Genomic DNA, 25,136 nt, shown 5'->3' on the forward strand with positions numbered 1-25,136 from the left:
AGATTCACCAAAGTTGTGAAGGGTATGATTGTGTTCAGGCATTCCATGCCCTTGGAATTGGAGAGCATTAGGACTCCCTAAGACAGTTGGGGAAAAGAGGAAAGGAAGGGGCAGTGGGGGAGTTTGCCTTTGCATATGACAAGTGACCATCTGGTGTGGGGTGTGAGGCTCAAGTCCTTGAAAAAACCCTCCTTCCTTGTTGGCCAGCTAGATTTTTACCTATCATCATTTCTGCTGAAGGATGGCTACTAGCCTCTAAGAGCAAGTCAGCTGGAAGCATTACAGCATAGGGTTCAGTTTTAAGAAAGGAAACCCTAACTCAGATGAACAGCTTCATTCACTTTTAACTAATTGTCTAACAAACCTCCTGGCTTATGCATTTCTCTGTCCAGGGCTATTTCAGAATATCTTTCAGAAATAAAAGGGTAGTAAATGCTGACATTTTATGCGGCACGTGTTTCTGTGCCTTCCTTTCCTCAACAGTAGTGTCCTACTTCTACTTGGTGTATGTTTCCTGAATGGGTATCGAGGACATACAGTGTTGAGTTGTACTGTAGTTTGGTGGGCTGTGGAACCTTAAGTAGGCTGTCTCCTCCAACATGCAGGTGGAACAGAGGTGGATCTTCAAGAAGCAGAGGATGCCGTTTCTTTCTTTCAGTCATGGTTTCTTGGGTGTGGACTTCAGGAGGTCCATATGTGTGCTTCCAGGCAAGCAAGCACATGTGGCACCTACCATAGGAAGACAGCAGCCCTCAGCAGGAAGCAGCCCTCTGCGCATCAAAGAGCTGAGCCAGCCGAAGGCCCCTTCTGTGTTCACCACTCCTTTGTGGCTCTGGAGCCTTCATTCGAGCCTTGATCGGGCCCACTGACCTGTTCTGCTGGGATTATCCCCAGCTGAGCCACTGAAGGGGTCAACTATTAACTGAGAGGGTAGAGTAGAAGAGGGTCTGGCTATGAGAGTGAGACCCACATTTTGGGTTTCCTGGCCAGATGCTTCACCTTAGTGAAACCTTTCCTTCTAGTACTAGCCACTGACCTGTTATCCTGGGATTATCCCCAACTGAGCCACTGAAGGGGTCAACTATTAACTGAGAGGGTAGTGTAGAAGAGGGTCTGGCTATGAGGGTGAGACCAACATTTTGGGTTTCCTGGCCAGATGCTTCACCTTAGTAAAACCTTTCCTTCTAGTACTAGCCACTTTTTTAAAATCAAAGAATATGGTATTTCTCTAGTAAATAGTAAATTTAATGGTCATGTGGCAAATCACAAACACCCCAGACCTCTTCCTGTTGTCTAATTAAAATACTAAGCACATACTTTTGCAGACACTTGCTGAGTATATTCTTAGCTGGCTTGTGTTGTATCTGAAATACTAGACAGGAATGGTTTAATGAGTATTCACATCATGGCAACAGGGCATTTTGCTTGTCACTTCTAATTCTCACATCTAATAATGCATTTGATCTACAAATTAGACTGCAGGATTCTTGTCCAAGCAGCATCAGGGGCCGGGTGGGTTGAGGGAGAATTCAAACAAGATAAATGCTCTTTCTCAATTATCTCTTCCTCTTCCCAGAACCTCCCAGAAGGAGCATTTCTGTACTAAAATTGCCCAAAGAAGTCTTCATTTTCTACTCCCTGGTAATGGTGCCAAGTATTGAATTTGCATGGAAAGAGATGATATTGCAAAGAGACACATTAGAATACATTTCACAAGCTATAAATTGCTTGTCAGAAGCTCTGTAAGCCTTGAAATGGACTCTGTCCTGAAATGTCTCTTGTGCAGTGTGTGTTTACCTTCTTTTTCCCCAACCTGCCAGTCTGTGCTCATTCTGAAGACACAGAGCCCCTCACACTGGATGACTGTGAAAGGAGGTACATCTGGAGCTCCAAGTCAGCCCTTGAGCTTTTGAAGCTGCCACTAAATCTTGATTCAGAGACCCTGCCTAGAGTTTTTGCTGCTTGTTCATCATCAGCACCCTAAAGCCCCCAAGATGTCTTCCTGGCTGTTTTGCATGCTTCCTGGGCTCCCTCCCCTTTCCCTGATGACAGCAATTGCCAGGAAGGGCTGGGAAAGACACTCACCCACACTGTAAGGGATAGCTATGCCTCCCCAAATCCCTCTCCCAGGTGAACTTTGTCTTCACCAGGCAAGTCCTTAAGCTGATGGAGGGGCATTCAGGAAAAATCCAGGGCTTTACTCTGGGAAGGTTTTGGCAGTGCTTGGGACTGTCTAGGGTCCCTCTTTTAACATGTGGCTCAGGTTGGTCACCCAGAACCCTGTGAAGGGAAGGTGAAGGTTCTTAAAGTTATGGTACATTTCCTGGGTGCTAAGTATGTCATATACATTAGTTCAACAAATCCCCAGAAAGTCAACAAGGTAGAATACCTACCTTGTTTACGTAGTAGGAGATGAGATGAGAGAAGTTCATTACCTGCTCCAAGTCACCCAGCAAATAAGGCACTGAGCTTGGATTTGAAACAGTTTATTTGGCTCTGAAATCCAAAATATTTCCACCATCTCATTCAGATTACCTAGGAACTTGAGGTTACCACCACCAGCTTCTAGAAGCTAGTCTGTCTTCTGTGTTCCCGTCGCAGGAGTTTAGTCTGCTAGTGGGCTTCATGTTCCAGGAGGTCAAAGTCCTTTGGTACATCACAGATTTGTACTTAGTAGTGACTCCCTCCCAGAATCTCCCAGGGAGCTGAAGCCTAGGCCTGGTACCTCTGGCCCTGTTGTGCTGAACCCCTCCCTGTTAACCTCAAGGAAGCACCAGGTTCAAGAGGCCAAAGAAGAGACCCACAGCCAGCAAACAAGCATAGGGTTTTATTAGGGGACTTACATACAGAAGAGAGAGCCCAGTAGTAATGGGCTAGACAGGAGAACCAACTTATGTATAGAAGCAGTTCAGTGTCATCGGGCTAGATAAGATATCCACCTTATGTACAGTCCAGTGACCCAGTGGCTGCAGGCTTTTTGCAGAAAAACCACAACTGCATGCAAACAGCATGAAATTTATATAGCATTTTTACTTAACACTCTCCCCTTAATAACCACCACCTGGCAATCTTCCTTCAACCCAAAACCCAAGACCTCAATCCTCTCTGTGGCCTGTGTTCCACAGGACCGAACAGGGGCTCAGATGTTCCTCATAGACAAGGAACGCATCTCCAGGATGATCATGCCCAGATTCTCTAGTTGGAACATACATTCAGTTCCAACTATGCAGACCAGCTATGCAGGGTCATTCTAAGGGTATGCTTAAGTTATTGCTATCAGGTATGTTTACCCTGTGAGGGGATCCTGGGAGCAAGTCTACCATTCCCAGCTAGCAGCTCCTGCTCTCACACTGGGATAGCAGTGCACCTTTACCTGGGCTCATTCTTGTCTCAACATTTTTCAAACAGAAGTGAGAGGCACCAAGCTGGTCATAGTTTACTTCTCTCCCAGTCTCTGTTCTCAGACTAGCTACACCACCATTGCAATTGGATGCAAAACCAGCAACAGCAATTTGCTTCAAACTCCTAACTATCCAGAGGCAATCATCGATGCTTTCCTTTGCTCTTAAGATAAAGACAGAACTCCATAACATCCAATGAAGGCCTGCAGGGTTGGCCCACCAGCTTTTCCACCTGTATATTTCCCCTCACCCCTCTCTCTTCATAATGGGGGACACTCTGTCTTTCCTACTTTCCTGTTACCTCCCACCACAAGGCCTTTGCATGTGCTATTTCCTCTGCCTGGAAAGTTTCCCCTTCCCTCCCCCTTCACATGTCCCAATTTTATTCTGCTGTTCAGACCTCCCCTCCATGCCACAACTCCATCATCACAGACTGCTATCCAGTGAGTTTATGTCCATCTGGTGATGTTTACCCCACTGGATTTAGCTCCCTCTGTTTCTGCTCATCTTGTTGTCCACAGTTTGTGGTACATGATAGGTGCTCAAGAAAGAAGTCTTAATAGCTGATTATTTAATTATTATCACAACCCTATGAAACAAGACTGTTACCATTTCCCTTTTGCAAGTGAATAAATGGAGACTAAGAGAGGCTGAGCTGGAACTCAGAGCTTGGTCTGTGTGTCTCTAAAGCTGGTGTTTATTACACCATGGCACCTCCACACCCTAACTCCTCAGTCTTGCCTTTGGCCTTCCATCTTGGCTTCTGGAGTAATGCTGTCCACCTCCCCTGCTTTTCAGCACAAGGACATCTGTTGCTAGTTTGGATTTTTGTTCAGACATCTGCCTGCCCTAGTGCCCAGGGGTCCCTAAGGGATAGGAATCTCATGTTTAGTCACATCCTTCTCTGGTACCTGTGGCTATTCCTGCCCAGGACATTGTAGATTCTCAGTAGGTGTTTGGGAATCCCATTCACCTCTGTTTCAGCCAGGCCTCTATGGATTACCAGTGACAGAAAACTCAACCTGGCTTAAAGAAACAGGAATATATATTAGCTTGTGTAATTGAAGACATTCAAGAGTAGACTGGATTCAGGTATGACTGGATTCAGAGTTCAAACTATACCTTCAGGGCTCAGTTCTTTTGCTGTTGCTTTCTGCTGATGAGCTGCAGTTTCAGACTTCTTACAATAGCAAGATGATGGCTTTGCCAGAGCTCTGGCCCCTCTGTGTCTCAGCCACTCAGCCTCAGAAACCACCTCCCTCCTCAACACTGAACAAAGGTCCTCAGCATGGCTAACACGAGTCTGATGTGAGGTCACTTGTCTCCTCCTCACCTAATTGCTGTGGCTGGGGAGACACCCTGATTCAAGCAAGACCCACTCTTAAAGCTGGGAGTGAGGTCAGCCCCACCCGAGAGCAAGAGCTGGGGGTGAGGGGAGGCAGGGGGACACTTTTACCAGGAAAAGGATTAATGGATGCCAGGCCTTGAAAGCCAGCTTTCCACTACAATCTCCTTTCAAGATTTTTCAAGCTGACCTTATACCTCCTCTGACTCTGACTTCCCATTCCTCAAGTCCCTTCAGGGAAGACTGTCAGGCCTGGGGCTATAAACAGATCATGGCATCCTTCTTCTTTGAGCAGAGAGGGTGAGTCCGCTTCTAGCTTCTGCCTTCACAGGTTTTGCTGCTCTGAGAACCCCCAGCTAATGTGTGACTGGCACATCCAGCTTAGTGTCATACTTCCAGACACCCAGAGCCCACGAGCCTGGCCCTGAAAAGAGGGGCAGGACCCCAGGAGAGGGTCCTGATCCTCTGCCTTCACACTCTGAGAAGCCAGCCTTGTTTTAGAGGTAGTCAGGGGGGAGAATTTCCCGAAGCCCCTAACGATGCTCTCCAGGGAGCTCAGAGAGGTTTCTGAGAAATGCGTGGGCAGGGGCTGTGTATACTACTCCAGCCTCTACACAGCCACCCCCAACGCAGAAACACCACAGGCAGACATGCAGTCACACACATCTGCACACTCACCAACACTGCCATCTCTCTGCCTCCCCCGATTCTGCCCTTCCTCCCTCTTTGCCTCTCCCTCTTTCTCTCACAGTATGCTCTCACACACATCTTTCCTACATACTCCACAGACCCTCTTCTATCCTCCTCTTTTCTCCCTCTGCCCTTTCCCACTTGTCCTTCCCTCCTTATCCTTCTCCTACCACCTCAGCACCTTCCCTCTCCCCATCCTTTTTTCTCACACACACATCCCCATTTCTCTCACATACACATACATGATAGCCCCAATCTCTCTCACTCTCATGCACACTTCCCCCTCACACTCCATACCATAACACTCCACCATCCCCCCTCCCCCAGACTCCACCACCCACACCCCCAACCCTGAGCCTTCTGACCATGTCTGTGACTGCTGTCCCTTCAAAGGTTGGCCTTCATAGGTTTTCTCGGGCCATTCTACCTCTAGATACACCCGAGATGGCAGTCAAATCCTAAACCGGTGTTCCATCCTCAAAGAGTAGTCTCATGCTCTCACAGAGTGCCTCAGGTGAGAGGGCTGTAGTCAAAAAAGGGGTGACCTGGGCATGGTCACACAGTCACTGTGACAGCGGTGGGGATGAAACCCGGCTCTCTGGACCTGTAGGGCAGTATTTTCTCATGTCTCTCTTCTCATTTGAAGTGCATCTCACACATCCTGAATCCTCATTGTGTAATAAGGGAGGTTCTGTGAGGATAAAGTCAAATTTAGCATATGGCAAAGGGAGCCTCATAAATCAATGCAGGAACCTGTGTGTACAGGTAATTTTGAGTTCATGAGTTTGACTCCCTGCAACCACAGTAAAATGACCAAAGAAGTAAAAGATCACTTTTAATGGGTCTGTTTCAGCTCTGGATACAGGAATGGCCGTCTCAGGCCATAATTCCTGCATGATCTCACTAGGAGGACTCTGTGGTGGGATATCTGGACCAGTCCCAGGGGAGCTGCTATGAGAGCAGCCTAAGCAAGTAGGGTCTAGCCTGGCAGATTCCACAGGGCCTGCATCAGAGCAGCAGGGCTGAGAGCGTGGACCACAATGTGGCATTGGGCAAAGGCATCAGCATCTTTGAAATAATGAAAACTTTCTTTACCAGGCAAAATAACAACTGTAAGAAAAATCTGGGCACTCTGAGATGTAGCTTGGCAAAGCTTGTGCTGCTTGGCAAAGCCCCTGGTTTACTGTTTGGGTGAAGCAAAACGCTCCGCCCATCGTCCTAACTCCTTGCCTTCTGCATCAGCTTGCCTGGCTATCAGCAGCCCTGCCAACAACTCAGTAAAAGGCTCCTCTGTTGCCATGGAGGCTTTTGACTTCTTCATTGAAGCCTAGACCTTGACTCACTGCCTTTGCAAATAAAACCAACCACGACCAAAAGAAGAAAAGCTTATGGGAATAGGAAACTAATTACTTTTCTGTATAATAGCTAAAATGATTGAGAGCTGACTCCTGTACGGTTCTAAGCACTCACCTACCCTCACAACAACTCTATAAGGCAGATATACTTTACCCATTTTACAAAGGCAGAAACTAAAGAAAGAGAGATCAAGTAACTTGCCTGTGGTCTCACAGAGAGGAAGTCAAAGAGTCAGGATTCATATCCAGGTATGTTGGCTCCAGGGTTGGCATCCTTATCCTCTGACCTATAGTGCCCACAAAAGAGTTCAAAAATCTGTGGACTTTCCAAAGAGTGGGTTCTAAGGTACTCGGTTGAATCTTGGTCAGTGTTTTCAATTTTGGTAGGAAAAAAAAAAGTCCCCTCTCAAAGCAATTTATTCAAGGCTTCTCTTGGGAGATATTTCTGGCTATATACAGATGGAGTAGATCTTTCTATTCAGAGCCGTGAAGTCCACCATGATGGGTAATGTTAAAATAAAAAACACCCCCCCTCCACCTACACGCACGAGATCTTTGGCCAGGCTCCCACTCTGGAGGTGGGGATTGAGAACAAATGTGCATGATTTCCATTCCTGAGGAAGTGTCCCATGGGATGGTACCAGAGCTCAGAGCCTCCTGTGTCTCTGTAGACAGAAGTCTGCAGAGGCATGGAAATGCTGCAGAACCCATTTGGTGGTCTCATCTGTTCAAACTATTTGGACTCTAGAAGGGGTACTTGTGACCCTCCATTGACAATATGAACAACAGGGGTGGAAAATGAGCTCAGTGACTTAAAGAGAATGAAGTGTTGCCACAGGAATTCAGCTGGAAGAGTGTTAGAGAGAGCTGGTGTTCCTCATCTGCTCTTCTCTGTCAAAGCAACCCTGGACACTCTGATCTGAGTTTAGTACTGCACTCCCTTTTAAATCAGAGTTATTAACACTTTCACTATTAAAATGAAAAGTCAAAATGGATTAGCGGGTTGGATGGCCTGTGTTGGGCCCCATCAGAGACCACTCCATGATTTCAACTTATTTTTCAAGTCAAACAACAACAGCAGCCTTTTTGATATGTATATTTAAGTAGAAGTGCATTAAGTTTGCATTTTATTTGCTAAATATACATTTCTTTCCATTTTTTAAGAGGTAATGCCATTGATTTTTGCCTGAAAATGAGGCATGCCCCTTTTCAAAGTTTTTATGTATAGCCTGCATATGTGGTATGAACCCATTTGTAATGCAATACATTCCATAAAAGTGTGAGCAGAATTTTGCATGTGTGCATTTGTCTGGAAAAGAGGGACCCTTTGGTAGCAGCTGTGGGTAGTTGGCAGTGGGCAAAAAAAGACTGATTTTTTTCTTCCCTCCTAACACTCTCTGTTTATCTGCAGATCCTTTTCTATCTAAGTTCTACATAAACAGTGTTGCACTGTAAGCAAAGTGCCCTGGGTCTTCATGAATATTCTGAATCATCCATGCATACTCACAGAGGGAAGCTAGTGCTACCAACCTCTTCACAATAAAGGCATATGCATATTCTTCCTGATCAAATATTCTGTCCCCTTCTCTTTCTCAATTTTTCTGATCAAATATTCTGTCCCCTTCTCTTCTGGATGTGTGTATCTCTCTCTGTCTCTCTCATTGTGTGTGTGTGTGTGTGTGTGTGTGTGTGTGTGTGTGTGTGTCTTCTTACAGATCAGAGATAAAATGACCTAAAGAAATATCTGGGATTATTATTGACATTTTACAGTCATTTCCAAAAATGCAAAACAAACAGCTATCTCCAGGCATATATTAAGAGGGTGTGTGGGTGTGCATGTGCATGTGCATGTGTGTGCGTGTGTGTGTGTGTGTACATTTGATTAGGAATTTCAAGTCAAGATCTCTTGTTTGTTTCATTCAGCACCAGAATGTAATTTTATCTGAAAAGTATCTGGTTTTGGATAGAAAACAGGTTGGCCCAGCTGAGAACTGGCATTTGGAAGTGCACTGGACAATTAACCAGCTTTTCCTGTAGAACTTTCTGGTGACCACCCGGTTTTGCCCTGCCTATGTAGAAGGGAGGGGGACCCACATCAGAAGAGGATGGGTGTTGTAGGAGGCACATTTCAAGAAAGTGTCTGGGTTTACAAAAAAATGTGTTTCTTCTTAGTCTAAGATAGTTTCTTCATAATTTATGTGGTCTGAGAAAAATGCTATGCTTATTAATAATAGTACTTTGCAGATGAGAGGGCACTAATATTTGAGCACTATAATATGCAAAGCATTGTAATTTGGTGGAGTATGAGCATGATGTCTTTAGGTCCTTTCCACAAATTTATGAAACCAGGGTGAAGGTGAGGATGATAGCCATTTGTACAAATAAAGATACTGAGGTTCATAGAAGCAAAATAATTTGCCTGTGGCCACAGGGCTAGGGAGTGGTCACATACTCTCCATCACAGTATATGTTTACACGTGCACTGGAGTCAACATGAGTGGGGCCAAACATATATATACACACACTCTTGTGCTTTTCTTATACCACAGGGAGTGTACTGATTTGCCCTGCCCAAAAAAGATCCCCTGAGATTTCTCTTCCAATTATTCCCTTCCCTCTGTCCAGTCTCTTGCTGCTATTTGAAGCATGTTTGTATTAAGAACATTTAGCTAAAGCAAACCTCATAGTCTGTGACTGACAAGAAAGCACATGATAAAACCATGTCTTTGGCTCTTCCATATCTTGAATTTACAAACCAAGAAAGTGGGAAAAAAAAGTAAAAATTCATGTAACATTTCCCCTACAAAGTTGTATTAAACCGGGCAGCTTTAAATGAGCTTTGGTGCCTCTCCCTCCCTGTTGCACATGTGTTGATGGGTTTTTCTCGGCATTGGTTGTCTGAGATTTCACAGCTCTCCATCACCTCCCTTCTGAAACTGGTAATAGAAACGAGCAGCAGCACTATGCTGTTCCTTCACTCTGGTATTGCTCTCTACCCAGAGCCCTGTGTATTTTCTTAAGAAGACTACCTGGCTTATCCTCTGTCTGGGCTTTTCTGGCCATAAGGACATGGAGTGAAGATTTTGGAGCTCTGTGCCCTGTGTCCTGGCGTTTAATTATTTCTCAAGACACGTGAGCTAAATCTGAGTAGAAGAGCTTGGCAGAAAGAAAACCACCAGTTACGGTAATTTTAATAATTAAGCAACGTTGACTTGTCCTTTATTTCACAATTTGCTATTATTGATTATGTACTATAATCCTTTATTATACATTGCCTGATTGTTTTCATTGATGTTTTGCAACAGAACTATGTCAATTTTGTCCTATTTTGTACATTTTTTAGCATTTTGCATATGCATATCTGTGCAAACATTAAGAAATAAATCATAAAGGAAGAGCATTTTAAACCATTGGCTCTATTTCAACAATATGGGTGGAAAAAGTATTTCTCCTCTCCTTATTGACTGCTTTACAAAAACAGGTAGAATTTTATTCTTTTATTGATAAAACAGAAACCTGATGTGGTGAGGGTTGTAGCTGTGGCTGCCTTTGCTGCAGATGTGCTATCTGTGAGGCTGGGACTAAACTTCTTAGTTTATTCCAGCAGGGAGTGGGAAAGTCACATGTGAGTTTAAGAACATTGACTTACTCTGGGCTAACCCAACATACATGTTTTTTGAGCAGCAACTGATGAGACCTGTATGTTCTAGGAAATTTCATTGTGTAAGCATGGATTTGACAAAGATGACACAGCATGATACTATATCCATCACCCAGGAGGGACATTAAGAGATTTCTTAGGGTCCTGAAGCTAAAAACGAAGTCCTTGGATCTTTTTCTTATTTATTTAATTTTATTTTAATCCAAGTCATGAATGTATAGACTTTAAAACATCAAATAATTCTCTTGACTTATTGAAAAGAAAAAAAAGCCCCTCACCCCACTCCACCCCATCTGTGTTCCTTACACACCACTTTCAACTTTTAGCTTTCTTTCAGTATTTACCTCCAAGTTTCTAAATAATATGCTTACCCTTTTTGTTTTTAGAGCTTATATCTTTATTTTCTTCTATGAAACGGTTTTGTTTTCAACACCTCCAACACTCAACACATACATATCCCCCTTTCCTCCATTCTCCCAGTATATCTGCAATATAGTCTTTGTTACATCCGTTTTCTGTGTTTTATTATTATAATCATAAAAAGCAGCTTTCTGGTGTTGCTGTTGAGTCATTCTGATATTTGATCCTTTCTATGTGGCTTTTTCCCCTCTTTGAAAGTTTCTAGGCTCTTTCCTTTGGTCTCAGTATTATAAAACTTCACCAATGTCTTTCCTTTGGGTCTTTATTTCTGCCACTGTACTTGAGCTCTTAGAGAACCCTTTCATTTTGGATAGCTTTTCCAGGCTTGAGAAACTTTCTTGAATTACATCTTTGATTATTTTCTTTCTTCCATTTTCTTTGTTTCTTCTGAAGTAAAGATATTAGACCTCTCAGATTAATTCTCTAGTTTTCTTTTTTCTTCTTTTTTCCTCTCTTTGTCCTGTTTTCTAGAAAATATCCTCAATTTCATCATCAATCCTATCAAGTGTTTAATTTACACAATAATTTCTTTATTTCTGAGAGTTATTTTTGTTTCTATATTCCCTTTACTATGTAATGCTATTGCTTCATACCTGCAATATATTCTTATTAATCGTTTTTGAAGTTTTTTTCTCCTTCAACTTTCTTTATTGTGTTTGTTTTGGTATTTATCTTTAACGATAGCAACTTTGCTCAAGAATCCCATGACCCAGGACTGGCAGTTTACCTTTAATAGTGATGCACTGAAAGCTGATCTGAGGGTTAGTGGGCCTCAGTAGGGCTTATTGACTGGTTGGCTTCAGCCTAGGATGATCTGGCTGGACTGTTTTATTGGGAGAACTGTCAGTAGGTCTTTTTCTTTAGAGTCGGTCAGTTTCTCAGAAAGGAATGCTCCAGTCTCCTACTGGGGATGTAGGTCTGATAGTTCAGGGGAGCCCAGTGACAGATGGGGGCCAGGGCCAAGCCCAGCACTCACTAATATGTTTCCTGTGGGTGCCCCTGCCCTTGATGTGCCTGGAGCCCTGGTCTCAGAGTCCCTCTACGCTAACCTTTCTAAGGAGTAAACCTCAAGTCTTCTGAGATGAATGAGGGAAGTATCCTGGGTAAGCACAGTATAAAAGGGGACCTAGAGGCCTAACTATTTCATCCGCCTGCATTCTCACTTCCAAAGGTAACTGATGGTTGTAATTCCTGAGCCTTGATGGGGCTCTGATATATGAATCAGGCTTCCCACTGCAGCATCAGGATTTAGCTTCTCCAGGGTGTTGAGTCGTTTACTTATGCTTCACCTGCTTTCTAGCTTCCCAGATGTTATTGCTGTGGCCCCATAGGAGTTTTGACTTTTGTATCTTATTTGTATTTTAATGAGATTTAGGAGACAGCAGAAGTAAATGTGTGGGTTTAATTTGCCTTATTCAAGTGGAAGCCCAGTCCTTGACTCCTGGTTCCAGTAGTGGCATTTGGGCCAGACGAGGATGTCCCTGGGAAACTGTGGCAACAATGTAAGGTTGTAGAAGTGGTACAAGATGTGATTTCTCTGTAGCAGCCGGGAGTGTCACCTCTGGCATCTCAGAGTTAGGTATGTACACCCTGGAGAAGGATGGTGCTAGGGGAGGCCTGATAGGGGATTCAGCAATGGATTGCAAACTTATTTTGACCCACATTAAGAAGTTCTATTTACTCTCATAATCTAAGAGACAGATACCTACACACTCCTACAAACAAAACTGTACAGAAAAGCAAAAGTTTTACAAGACAGTACTAACCCCTTCTACGGGCCAAGCACTCAGGTATTTCTATTCTATTTAGGTTGTTTGTTTGTTTTCAATGATGGTCTTGACCCACTAATGTGTCACAAGCAGAAGACTGAAAAGCAGTGTCACTTGAGGTGACATCCAGACACCTGCAGTATATCACCACTCTTGCCATCTTCTTGCCCTAAAACTTTCCAGGATTCTCCATCAACCCCTGAACATCACATTCAAGGCCTTCAGCACCTGGCTCCAGCTTGCCTGTCAAATCTCCTCCCACAGTGTGCCCACCTAGTATACATGCTTTTCACAGCAGTGGCTCCTGCATGCTTTCTACCCTCCTCCCTGCATGTACTTCAAGCACACCAAGCCTTTTAAGATAGCATTTTCTCTGCCTAGGCACCCTTGCCCCACTGCCTGCCCCAAGAACTCTCATACATACTCTTAAAGACCCAGATGAAATGGCAGAACGCCTGTGAACTTCATCTAATGTACACACTCAGAATCTTGGGAACCTTGGGGTCAGAAAGGGCATGAATGTTTTTTGTTTGTATTGTGAAGATAAAATCCGGCCACAGAACTGGGTGTGGTGGCTCATGCCTGTAATCCCAACACTTTGGGAGGCCGAGGTGGGCAGATCACCTGAGGTCAGGAGCTCGAGACCAGCCTGACCAACAAGGACAAACCCTGTCTCTACTAAAAATACAAAAATTAGCCAGGCATGGTGGCATGCATCTGTAATCCCAACTACTTGGGAGGCTGAGACAGGAGAATCGCTTGAACCCAGGAGGCGGAGGTTGCAGTGAGCCGAGATCATGCCATTGTGCTCCAGCCTGGGCAACAAGAGCAAAACTTTGTCTAAAAAAAAGAAGAAAAAAAAACTCTGGCTACAGAAGAACAGGTAATAAATTAGGAAAACACCAAGAAGAAAATTTTGATATAAAATAGGGTTATTAAGTGGCAAGAATTATCTAGTAACCTTTCCTACAGAGCAATATTTTTATGTAAAAAAATTTCTAGAATGTTTACAGTATGCCATCAATATGGTAGATACACTTTAAGCTTTATGAAGCAATATCCTATTGTTAAATATATAATTTTGTAACTACTTTTATGACTCACTGTGAAGAACTGCCTTGTGCACATCTTTGCACATAAGTCTAAATACCTGTAAGTACTTTGGATTCTTGATGCATACCACCAAGTCTGTCTCCTGAAAGAACAGATCAGTTCAAACCCCATGTGCAGGAGAGTGCCTGTTGGGCTATATAGTGGCCACTTCTAGGTATTGTCATTTTTTAAATACCATGTCTCTGGTAGTTTTAAATTTTAGTATGATAATATATCTCAATATTTATTTTATGGTTCCTACCTTTAGTGTCATACTTAGAAAAAACTTCCAGAAACCCAAAACATAGACCATTTTTGCTAGAATTTAAAGTCACCCCAAATAATATTCTCCATTTTCTCAGTGAGAAGATGAACAAAAGTAGAATTCTTATGTCCATCTTTGATACCTAAACTTTTAGAGGTATAGATGAAGTAATCAGTGTCTACTTGCAATGTCAATCTACTAATATCGTAACAGGCACACTTCTAAAGTCACTAATTATGTATAGTCATATACTAATTGGGAACTATTGTGATTTTTCTTTTCTCATTTCATGAACCAGTTTTACCCAAACTCTTGTTTTGTATTTTCAGTGTCAACATTCTCTGTCAACATTCTCATCATCATCAGACCCATTCTGAGTCATGCAACACAGTTTTCCTGGCACAGCAGGTGCACTTCCGTCTGAGTTATTTTTAATCTAAACATACATAATTCTGTCACTGAGATTTTTAATCCAAGACACAAAGAGACAGTCTTATAATATTAGCTTCTAAACTTGTCCTGAATGCGTATATTGTTCTTGACAATAAGACAACTTATACTGTGCTTTATTTTTACATTGTTACTTTTACTAAAGATATATTTGCAGTGTTTAAGGAGTCAAGACTTGTTCTAAAAAGCCTTTCAACTTTTTTTCATTTTCTCTTTTTTTCATCCCTCTTCCCTCAGCCCTATCCCACCTCCCAAAACCATTTTTAACTGTTTCACTGATTTTCATGACAACATTTTCCTCTATGTAGGTGCAGGATGTATATCTATGTAGGTTGCCTGTGTTGTTCCTTGTTAATTATTCAGTTTTAGGCATCATCTATTACTTCTCATCATGGAACAGGAGAATTTAGCCTCTTCCACCTCATCCTGCCTCCCTTCCCATTCCCATACCTTTCAGTAAAGCCATATTTCTATTATTATATCTGTATAAATGCTATTATGTCTGTATAAATGCTTCCCAGCTGAGCCATCTCCTAAATTGTGGTTAATATTTTTCTACTTTAAAGTAAAATTTTTAAGTTGTGAAATATGTCCTACATACTGTATTAGTCCATTCTTGCATTGCTATAAAGAAATAGCTGAGACTGGGTAATTTATAAAGAGAAGAGGTTTAATTGGCTCATGGTTCTGCAGGCTGTACAGGAAGCATGGTGGCATCTGCTTCTGGGGAGGCCTTAGGGAGCCTTTACTCATGGTGGAAGGCAAAGCTGGAGCAGGCATCTCACTGGCAAGAGCAGGACTGAGAGAGAGAGGGGAGGTGCCACACACTTGTAAATAACCAGATCTTGTGAGAACTCACTCACTATACAGTACTGTATTAGTCCATTCTCACACTGCTTTGAAGAAATACCCAAGATTGGGTAATTTATAAAGGAAAGAGGTTTAATTGACTCACAGCTCCTCATGGCTGAGGAGACCTCAGGAAACTTATGATCATGGTGGAAGGCGAAGGGGAAGCAAGGACCTTCTTCACATGGCAGCAGAGAGAGAAGAGTGAGGCAGGAAGGGGCAAGAACCCCTTATAAAACCATCAGATTTCATGAGAACTCACTCACTATCACAAGAACAGCATAGGGAAACTGCCCCCATGATCCAATCACTTCCCACTAGGTCTCTCCCTAGACATGTGGGGATTATGGGGATTACAATTCAAGATGAGATTTGGGTGGGGACACAACCAAACCATATCAGTTACCAAGGGGAATGGTACTAAACCATTTATGAGAACTCTACTCCATGATCCAGTCACCTCCCACCAGACCCCACCTCCAACACTGGGGATTACAACTGAACAGGAGATTTGGGTGGGGACACATATCCAAAGCATATCACATACCAGAGAGTTATAATATATATTTGTATAGCTTAAATAATAATAATAAAGTGAATATCCAGGTTAACAAAACAATCTTGGCACAATCACATCCCCCTTCCCTTCCTCAGGCTCCTGAGACCAGTCTCACCTACATGTGAAAAGAACACAAAATTGCAGGAAACTCAACAGCGTAATTAGATTTGTTATTTCTTCTTCAGCAGAAGAGTTAAGAAGAATTTTTGTTTTTGGTGGATATGGAGATCTAATATGCAAGTCGTTTGAATTTTTATGTTTGTGTGTTTGTTAATGCTGACTTTTGAATAGTCAGAGAATTTTGCCTGAACAGTATTTATTTTGGGCTTTGTTTATGGCTGCTGGGATGTGATTCATTTTTATAAATCTTCCTTGCTTATTTGGGGGAAAAAGTGCCCTTTCTGTTTCAGAGGTATTGAATTTTATATATTCTTTCATAGGTATATCTTTTCAATCAAGCTAACAGTGTCCACTTTCCTTCTGTTCTTATTTAAATTGTTTGTTTGGTCCATCAGAGAGTGAGAGAGCTTTTGAAGTCCCCCATTATGCTTTTTAAAAATTTCTCTTTGTTTTTCTAACAGATTTTATTTTATATATGTAAATTTTGTTATTCAGCCTATTATATTTTAAATTATGTATTATTCCTTTTTATCACTGGAAACACAATCATCCATGTTATTTAATGGGCTTTTCCTGAATTTTGTTTCATCTGATTTGCCCTCCTTTTTTCTTTGTGTCCACTTGATGCTTTCTGGCCTTTTTTTCATTTTTAATCTTCTCTATGACTTTTTTGATATGCTCTTTATCAACAGCATATAATTGGATATTGATTTTATTATGTTTCAATCATCTGTCTATTAAATAGAAGCTAAACCTATTGACATATAAGATGATAATTGATGTTTATCACTCTTTACGTGCCTTATCAATAGATTATGCTAGTATTGCAACCCATGCGCTCAACTTTTTAAAAACTTGAATGGTGAGGGCAGCCAATTGTGATGGCTACATGTTGACCTATTCATAAATTCTGCAAGTAGTTATTGAATACCTGCTGGGGACCAGGCACCAGGCCAGGCACTGGGGATGTAACAGAGAACATTACAGTCCTTGCCCTGTAAGTAGGGCCAGTTTCATGAGATTGCAGTCACTTTATGGCCTCCAGCTTGGTTTAATGATCTGCTGTTGTTGTCTTGAAACTCTAATTTTCAACAAAGGACCCTGAATTTATTTTTTCACTGGGCCCCATAAATTATGCTACTGGTCTTGCCATAAAGTTGTATAAAAGACAGAAAACAGGAAATTTCAATATGGCCTAATAAATACCTTAATAGGAATCAGCAGGGGGGACTATGAGAGCATAGAGGGGGCTGATCTTGGAGGTCTTCTTGACAGAGCTCATCACTGGGCTGAATCAGATGAGGAGTAGGAGTTGGCCTGGCTGAAAGAGGGAAGCAGAGGAAATAGCAGGTATAAGGCCCATGGTCTTTAGACTTAATGATGTCTCTGGCCAGAGCAAAAATTATAGGTATCCCTGAACAAAGCTAACTGAAAGCATCAAGGCCAGTAGAATTACAATCTAAATAATGTACTGTTAGGGGCAAGGATCAAAGAAACATTCCAGATATCTGCACAAGATGCTAAACTAACTGACTGCATTCTAAGTCAGAATTGACAGATACTTTATACAAGGTCTAATGCCAAGGTAATGGGAGGTGAGTGTGAGGGAGAGACACAAATCACAGACTCAGAAGGGAATGCTATCACAAAGCATTCTGCTATTATCCCAAGTTAATCGGGAGTCATCTTTCTAAAATGCAAAACCAACTGCATCAGTGTCCCACATTTGAGAATGGCCATTCTGACATTAGCATAGAGAGGGGAGAGGCTGGATAAGCAGGCTAATTAGAAACCTTTGTGTGGTGATCCAAGTGGGAGACAGAAGGAAAGTGTTAGCAGAGGACATGAAGTCATAACATAGTTTCAGCCAACATGCAGGAGGGAAAAGCTGCAGCACTTAGTTATGAGTTAGCAGTGTTTGAGAGAGAGAGAGAGAGAGAGAGGGTGAATCGAAGATGGCACTCACTGAAGTGCAGGATGTAGGACTACAACCAGCTTGTGTGAAAAAAGACAGACTTTATAATTTAAGGCATGTTGTGTGGGAAGTGGGAGACAGAAGTGGAAATATCCAATGAGCAGAGCTGATGGGGTCTGTAGGGGTCTTGCAGAGAAGAGATGCCAGCTGACACCACAGGCATGACCCTGGGGTGACTCCACTTCTTGTATTGTGCAAGTGCAGAGATGGAGGTCTGGGAGTGCTGACATTCAACAAATGGGCAGAGGAAGAGGAGTCTTTACAAAAGGCTGAAATGGAGAAGGAACAATGAGGGACAGAAGGGAAACCAGCATTATGGAAGTCAGAGTATCATGGCAGCCAAAGTAAGAAGCGCATTTCAGAAACAATGAGGAGGTTAAACACCTAAAACTGTGGGCTGAAACAGCAGAGGAAGTAAGACCAGCAAAGCAACCCTTTGACTGGGGAGAGCAATTTCAGAGGAATGAACACTGGATTATTTAAGGAGGGAGTGGGAAGTGCAGAAGCTAAAGTTGCGATTGTAAGCAATAAGACTCCTGGTTTCTGCATTCATGCTTTGACTTGCTTTCCTGGAGAGACTGCCAATTCCTAGAGATAGTAAATGGCTCACATATGGGTGTGCCTTTCAGATGCAAACCAACCAGTCCAGAGCCCACACCCCACCACTTTCTCTATGGGGCTCTCACATTCAGGGCCACTGTTCCCCTGCCCCAATCACCCCAGGGCTAGGTACCAGATAGTTAGAGACAATCCCTTTACCTCAGAGCCTACTGTAATTATTCAAACAAGCCAACCCTAAGTCTCTTTCCCCTTTCTCATCTGTTCCTTTCCTTTGAAACACAATAAAGGTTATTACCCACTTTTACTCCTCACTCTGCCTCTTTTTTTATTATTATTATACTTTAAGTTCTAGGGTACATGTGCGCTTCCCCATGTGGCCCTTTCTCTTGGGATCTGTGAGTAATGAACTGTCTTTTCAATAGCAGTCATCTTCTGATCTATTGGCCTCACCACTTCTGAATAATAATCAAACCTACACCTTAAAACAAGAGGGAAATGTAGTGACTGAGAGAGGATTGAGGCTTTAGTATGTTCATTTTTAACTGATGAGAGAGACTTAGTCGAGTTCATGCTAAGAAGGTGCCAGTGAAGAGGGTGGAGTCAACAATGTAAGAGAGAGGGAAGAGGAATTTGGGGCAAAAGTCTGAAGAGATGGGAACAGATGAGCCCAGAGCCATTGCCTTTCAAGGAGGAGGCAGAGCTGGACACAGTGGTTCATTCACTCCTGTAATCCCAGCTACTTGGGAGGCTGAGGCAGGAGGACTGCTTGGGGCCAGGAGTTTGAGAAGGAGAAAGCAGGCTCAGGCCAGGGAAGGTTGCTGTTGGGAAGGATATGCTCCCAAATGTGCGAGGAGGCCCCATTTCAAAACAAACCCTGTGTCCTTCTTCCTGGCACTACTGCTAAGCCAGATCACCATCCCTAGCCTCTGTCCTCCGTAGTCTCATAGACTCCTCTGGACCAGCCCATAATGACCACTGCACACTCCCCTAGGACTTGGCCTGAGCCATGCATTTGACACTGATAAATCTTGCTGTGGGTTGTCTTTATGGATGATGAAATGTCCTTCCCACCCTGCTACAAGGAGGTAGTCTTAGTCATGTCCCTGTTGTCTTAGCTATGTCCTCAATGCCCAGCATCGAGTTGAACAGGACACAGTCCCTGCCTAGGGAGGTCCTGCAGGAGTACAGGGCAGATATGTGTAGGGAAAAAGGGTAACTATGATAAGTGCAACTGGAACTGACTGCCTGATGCCCACCATGGGCCTTAGAGCCTGTTACCTCATTTCTTAGTCACTTCTGCCCACCAGTGGGCCTTTTGGGACAAGGCCCTGCCAGACTCATTGGAAATACAGCCTCAGGCAGGAATGGAGTGGGAAGAATTCCCTGAGAAGCCAGGGAATTTTTACTTTGAAAAGCCCTTTTATCTGTGGCTGTGTCCTTGGAAAGGGCATATTTGCATTTATTTGCAGGTTACTTTGCCCAGAAGCAAGCCTGTTTTTATGAACATAATAAAAAGCACTGGCCTTGTAGAAAAAAAGGCCTTTCCAGTCTATGGAGAAATGTTCAGTTTGAAGCAAGTCTAGTTTAGAGGCAAGAGGCCAAGGCCAAAAGAAGTAACCTCAAAGGATCAGTTATGTGAATAAGAGAAATCAAGAGTAGAAGTAATGTTGATTTCTAACCTCAAAGATGCTCAAGACACTTAAAGTTGGAGAGGAATGGGTGATTCTGTTTAACTTGCTCAGCCTGCTGCAGCTGAGGTCAGAAGCCCTTGCGTACCTGGGGATACAACACCTCCCTTCCCAGACATCTGAGGCTTCTCCTACCAACCACGGGAGGCCTGGGCACCCTGTGTCCTCTGACGCCTCTCAACAGCCCCTCTTTTCACAGGCCCACATACATGTCCAAGGCTGGGACATGGTGCCAGCTTCCTTTATCACTCCACAGCTTCACTGCAGAAACACAGGCCACTCCTCTCCTCTCTTCCTGACCTCCCTATTCTATTCTCAACTTCACTTCTCTCTCTGTAATTATTCTCAAATAACCACAAATGTCTTTATGCTACTCTGCAGTTCATGAAGGGGTGTGTGTGTATGTGTATGTGTGTGTGTGTGTGTGTATGTGTGTGTGTGTGTGTGTGTGTAGCGTACTCATCTAATTTTGAATGCAAACAGATCAATTGCGCATCTTAATTTCCAGATAGACATTTTTGATACTTCTAATAAAGAGAATACCCAGGGTGTTGACTCAAAGCATGGAAAACCTTCAGTCTGATGCCTGAGAATGGCAAAGTTAGACCCCAGGGTCCCCCAGAAGGCAGTTCTTTGCACTTAGGTTTCAGAGTTCCTAGGACATTGCCGGTGGTCAGGGCTACAGACAAGCCCCCTCCTCATCATTACTGCTCAGGATGGTTCACAAGAAGGGAAAGGGGAAGTTGTTTAGCAGAATGGCTGCCTACATGATTTTTGGTAGCTTTGAGACCAGATCATTTGTAGACAAGTTAATTTCCCTAGAGTAGAAAACAAAATCCCATCTCTTGATCAGCTTCTTCAACAAATGGTACTTGAAAAACATTTAGAATGCATTAAGCTTCAAAAACTAATTCTTCTTGACTCAGAGATGAGACTTTCTTTATGTTCACCTAGAAACTGTACAGAATAAACCTTTACAATCTCAAAGGAAAACAAGATTAAATACCCATTTGCTAGTGTATCCACACAAAGGTTTTGTGATATAAAAGAAATTATAGAGTTGATGGGTGGGGGCAGTATGTTGATGGGACTGATGAGTAATTAAGGATGCTGAAGGTGGCCAGGGACTGTGGACAGTGCAGGAGTCCCAGGGGTTTTGTAGGGTCTTCCCAGGCCTGGCTTGTGGGCTCTGAGTCCCCAGTCCACACCTCGATAAGATGGTTCAGCTTTTATCTGACATATTGGAGATCCCTGTAGATTTCATATAAAGGACGTTTGGGGGAAAAAAAAGTTACCCAATTATTTGGTACACTAAGTAATTGAGTAATTACTGTGCTAAGAAGGCAAGCAGATGGTGTTTATTTCCAGGAGTTGAAGAGAAAGTATACTATGATGAAAGTGAGCCCTGGGCTGGGAACTAGTGGATTTCCTGGCCTTGCTAACTAGTTGTGTATACATGAATTGACCACTTTCTCTGATTAGGCTTGGTGATCCCAAAGGTTCTTTCCTGATCTGAACATCTGTGATTTTATATGCTTGTTACTTATTATTAAGTATTGATGCCCTCATCCACAGACCAGAGAGGTGAGGGTTTAAGAGATTTAAGGTCCTCAGATGAGCTGGGGAGTTGGATAGCTGAATTGTTCCCTGCATTGCTTCTGTGCACCCCTGGGTTCTTAATACAGGAGGGACTTTAGTGGATTAAGGCTGGAACACACACACATACGCTCATGGAATTCTATAGGAATAGAGAAATTAATATCTCATGAGGGGGTGGAGGTGGGGGCGGAGGAGGGAAGAAGAGCAAAGGGAGGGAAAGAGGAAAGGAGAGTGAAAGAAGAAAGGAGGAAGGGACAAATAAGCACACACGTTGGCCCTAACAGTGTTTGACTCACACTGGTCCTCAGTAAATGTTTGTGAGAACTATGGAAGGAATGAATTATTGAACTGGGCCAATCCTCAATCAGCAAATTCTAATTTCTACTCTAGTAGCAGTAAGCTAGGAATGGGTTTAGCCCATCACTTCCTAAAGCTGGTAGGAGCCATTACCAGCCAGCTGCATTTTTGAGCAGTCCTAATATTTCAACAAATTCTGGCCATCGGTGAGCCTGAGCTCGCATGATCCAAGGTCACTGTGGCAGTGTGGAAACTCAAAGAAGTCACAGATGTCAGAGGAGAGGGTTGACATATTGGCATGTGCAGCCCTCCCAGGTCCAAACTTTTGTGCCTCCATAAGGATTTTTCATCCAGTAGAGTGAATGCTAGAAATGTGGGCCAGACCAACTGTCAGAAAGTTCTGTGTGGTAAACAGGCTGCCCTTTCTGTTTCTAAGCAGGTGGCATCATGATCCACAGGCTACTTTCGTGACTATTGTACAAGCCTGAGAGCAGATGTTTTCCTCTGAAATCAAGTATTAGAAGCCACCCTACCAGAAACTATTAAAATCTATTATATCCCTCCTTTCTCTCGAGCCCGATCTCAAACATATGAAACCCAGGCTGCTATGAATGTGGTGGGACCAATGCAGATGGATTCCAGCTTTTCCATCTCTAGTCCAGACTGTATTAAGAACCCAGGGGTGCACAGAAGCAATGCAGGGAAGAGTCATTAAAACAGTTTGGTTCTGATACAGGAATGGGCCTTCAGAACAATGCAAAAGAAAATAAAGGTCTTTGTTTGTTTTCTGAGATGGAGTTTCACTCAGTTGCCCAAGCTGGAGTGCAGTGGTGTGATCTTGGCTCACTGCAGCCTCTACCTCCTGGGTTCAAGCAGTTCTCCTGCCTGAGCCTCCTTGAGTATCTGGGATTACAGGCACCCACCACCACACCAGGGTAATTTCTTGTGTTTTCAGTAGAGATGGGGTTTTACCATGTTGGCCAGGCTGGTCTCGAACTCCTCACCTCGAGTGATCTTCCCGCCTCAGCCTCCCAAAGTGCTGGGATTACAGGCGTGAGCCACCATGCCCAGCCAAGAAGAAAGTTTATTAAAAAGACCTCAGTCCATGGGGAGATTTAGTAAATGAAGTGATGTCTCAGAGCCATATGGGATAGTTATTTAATAAATACTGCTGGGACAACTGGTTACCCATTTGGAAACAACAAAGTTAAGTCCCAGTGTACATTAAAATAAATTCTAGATGGCCCAAAGATTGAAATGTTAAAAAGTAAAAATATAAAAGTCTTAGAAGAATATATGGGAGAATTTACTTTTTTGTTTGTTTTTTTGTTTTTTTGAGACGGAGTCTCACTCTTTCGCCCAGGCCAGACAGCAGTGGTGCTATCTTGGCTCACTGCAAGCTCCGCCTCCCGGGTTCACCCTATTCTCCTGCCTCAGCCTCCCGAGTAGCTGGAACTACAGGCGCCCACCACCACGCCCAGCTAATTTTTTGTATTTTTAGTAGAGACGGGGTTTCACCATGTTAGCCAGGATGGTCTCGATCTCCTGACCTCCTGACCCGCCCGCCTTGGCCTCCCAAAGTGCTGGGATTACAGGCACGAACCACCGCACTCAGCCAAGAATTTACTTTTATAATCTTAGCTTGGAGGCAGCCTTTCTAGGAAACACATAAAGCCCACAAAACTTAAAGGAAAAAATAATAATCATTTTGACACCATAAAACATAATTTTCTGCAACACAGAATATAGTCATGCACCACATAACAACATTTCAGTGAACAACATACTGCATATACAACAGTGGTACTATAACATTGTAATATATTTCTACTGTACCTTTTCTATGCCTGGATATGTTTAGGTCACAAATACTTACCATTATGTACAGTTGCCTACAGTATTCAGTACAATTACATGCTGTACAGGTTTGTAGCCTAGGAGCAATAGGCCATACCATGTAGCCTAAGTGTGAGGTAGGCTATGCCATCTAGGTTTATGTGGGTACGTTCTATGATGCTCTCACAATGACAAAATTGCCTAACAATACATTTCTTGTAATGTATCTTCATCATTAAGTGATAATGACTGTATACCATAGCTAACATCAAAAGACAAATTAGTAAAATAAAAGCGGGTGGCATTTACAGTCTTACAAATATGGGCTAGCATGTTTGTCACAACAAAGTACTAGTTTTCTTATTAAGAATTTTCATGAATCAATGGCAACAAGCCAAGAAAGAAAAAAGGAGCAATGTTCAGAGACAAGGAAACCTTTGAAAAGATGTTTAACTTCTCTAATAAGTAAATGCAAATTAACAAAGTATTAAATTTTTTCAGATTAGCCAATATCAAGAGCTTTGGTAGTTCAGTGTTAACAGGAAGGAGGAAGCAGTGCTTGAATGTGCTTTCAGTGGGATGTAAATCAATACAGCTCACTGTTTGGGAAGACTATTTAGCAATAGCTGTCAAAATTACAAATGCATATGACCTTTGAGCTAATCATTTAATTTCTAGAAATATGTGATATAGAAATGCATACATGGGCCTAAAAATATTAATTGCAATATTGTTTGTAATAACAAAATATTAGGAAACTCTCCCAAGTGTCTCTCATTTAGTAGCATGAATAAACTGTGATACATTTCCATAGTAGAATATTCTACAATGAGGGAAAAAAGAATGAAGTATTTCTGATATGAAATATCAATATCAGTATTTCTGATATGAAATATCAATATCAGTATATCTGATATGGAATATCAATATCAGTATATCTGATATGGAATATCAATATCAGTATATCTGATATGGAATATCAATATCAGTATATCTGATATGGAATATCAATATCAGTATATCTGATATGGAATATCAATATGACAATATCTCCAAGCCCAAAAATTTGGGAAATATTCAAGAAAAAGTTGCTCCTAGTGTGAAATTGATCATCCAAGGAAGATAGATGTCTCATTCCTACTCTCTGTGTGTATATATTACATTATTAGTTTAAAAATAAAATTAGTATTTTAACTAAGTGTAT

The 25,136-nt window shown here is 42.6% G+C and overlaps 1 protein-coding gene across 5 annotated transcripts in view; it reads left to right on the forward strand.

The window, feature by feature from the left end:
- MYRIP (myosin VIIA and Rab interacting protein) overlaps positions 1 to 25,136 on the forward strand; it is a 448,068-nt gene that overhangs the window by 277,372 nt on the left and 145,560 nt on the right. The window contains exon 1 of one of the 5 annotated variants that reach the window (XM_034956168.3): positions 9,724 to 9,975. The exons of the other annotated variants lie outside the window; for them this stretch is intronic. The gene's annotated coding sequence lies outside the window, so the exon portion shown is untranslated. Of the gene's footprint in view, positions 1 to 9,723; positions 9,976 to 25,136 lie in introns of those variants that run through there. 5 annotated transcript variants of the gene reach the window in all.

The sequence above is a fragment of the Pan paniscus genome, chromosome 2 (genome assembly GCF_029289425.2).
Source record: "Pan paniscus chromosome 2, NHGRI_mPanPan1-v2.0_pri, whole genome shotgun sequence".
NCBI lineage: Eukaryota > Metazoa > Chordata > Mammalia > Primates > Hominidae > Pan > Pan paniscus.